The following is a 1,562-nucleotide window of genomic DNA, read 5'->3' on the forward strand; positions in this document are numbered from 1 at the left end:
AAAAGCTTGTCCCATGTGGGGCGGGAGGAGTTCAGGCCCAGAGAAGGCTTTGTGCCAGCTTTTTTTGCCCCCGTACCAAAATGTGGCCGTAGCCGGGGACAGAACCCGGATCATTATTCAGCTCAGCGTCGAGTCACGTTCGACCCAAATAAAAATTCAAAGCCGGGGCAGTTGCAAAATTGAAGCTGCAGGCGAGAAAATGAGACACCGCCTGTTTCCGCCCGGTTTCGAACCGGGGACCTTTCGCGTGTTAGGCGAACGTGATAACCACTACACTACGGAAACTCGCCTTAGGACCACCCTTCTCCTAAGCCTAATTATCTGTATCCCCGACTGCTTATACAGCAGCGATTTCTCCCCGACCCGACGCCACCGCTGCGCCGGGCCAGGCAGCTGTCCCTTTCTCCGTCCACAGCCTGGGGCTGGCTTATCTGACCACAACCGCTAACTGCAGCTCCGAGCGTGCGATCCGGTCATGAGGCGGACCCGCTGCCCCAGCTCCAATTTACCCTTTGCCACTGCCCGGCCCCCGCAGTAAAATGTGCCCTGCCCAGCGCCCCAAGACAAAAACACCGACAAACCCGTCCCTGGGTGGGCTCGAACCACCAACCTTTCGGTTAACAGCCGAACGCGCTAACCGATTGCGCCACAGAGACCGGGTCGAGGCCTGGGCTTGCAGACGGTGCTGTTATGAGCGCGTGGGGCTCGGCGGCGCGGGCCACTGCCGTAGGGAGGAAAGGCGCGCGCCGGGGCGAGCGCGGTGCCGCGCGGCCTCATGAGAGGAGCTCGCGGGTGCGTCTGGGGCGGAGCCGGGAAATGAGCGCGCGGGCGGGCTCGGGAACGCGGACGCGGCGGGGTAGGGTGGGGAGCAGAGCGAGCCCGAAGCAGGGACACTTGGTGGCCGAGGCTGTGACCTGCCAGCGGGAAAACCCCGAGCCCCGGGGGCGGGGGGTCCCCGCCGCCAGCTCTGGGCTTGGCGCCTTCAGCAGCCTCAGTGCAGCGCTGGCAGGGAAGTCCAGCCCCGCCGTATCAGCCTGCCCAGAGCCAGCCGCTTTGCTCACCCCGGGGCCGTGACTCTGCCTGGGCCTTTGAGACCCCCGGAGGTTTTATGCCCCGACCCCCGCTCCCCTGTCTCGAATGTAGGAGACAAACTAGTGCTGATGGGCTCTTTGCAGCAGGGAGACTGTTCTTGACAGCTGTCCTGCGCCGAGCACCCTTAGCCAGCTGCCCGATCCCAAGGCACTTTGCTCTGGCCTCAGTGATGTCAGTTCGGATCCCTTGCTTTTCTACTTCTGCAGCCAGTTAAAACAGCTGTGTGTATTGCCAACTTTTAGTTTCATTGCACCCGCAACTTTGGTCTCGCAGATGGTAATGCAACTTTTGTGTGGTAATCTTGCTTTTCACACTTAAAAATATTTAAAACCAGGTGTGTTTTAATGCTGCAGTGTTGCTGCGCATTTCACCATCACCGCGAGCTGCAGAATAAGGAGAGAGAGGGAAGGCGCCTGCATGGAAACTGAGGTTTGTCCAATCCAAATAAGAAGCATTTAGTATACAGTGGC

General features: G+C 59.8%; 2 non-coding genes across 2 annotated transcripts; both read right to left on the bottom strand.

Moving 5' to 3' along the window:
- Positions 1-212: 212 nt before the first annotated feature.
- On the bottom strand, positions 213-285 carry TRNAV-AAC (transfer RNA valine (anticodon AAC)). The gene has a single exon. It is a non-coding gene; the product is annotated as a tRNA-Val (tRNA).
- A 297-nt stretch (positions 286-582) lies between these two features.
- Positions 583-656, bottom strand: TRNAN-GUU (transfer RNA asparagine (anticodon GUU)). The gene has a single exon. It is a non-coding gene; the product is annotated as a tRNA-Asn (tRNA).
- Positions 657-1,562: the final 906 nt, after the last annotated feature.

Source organism: Carettochelys insculpta, chromosome 1 (genome assembly GCF_033958435.1).
Source record: "Carettochelys insculpta isolate YL-2023 chromosome 1, ASM3395843v1, whole genome shotgun sequence".
Lineage (NCBI taxonomy): Eukaryota > Metazoa > Chordata > Testudines > Carettochelyidae > Carettochelys > Carettochelys insculpta.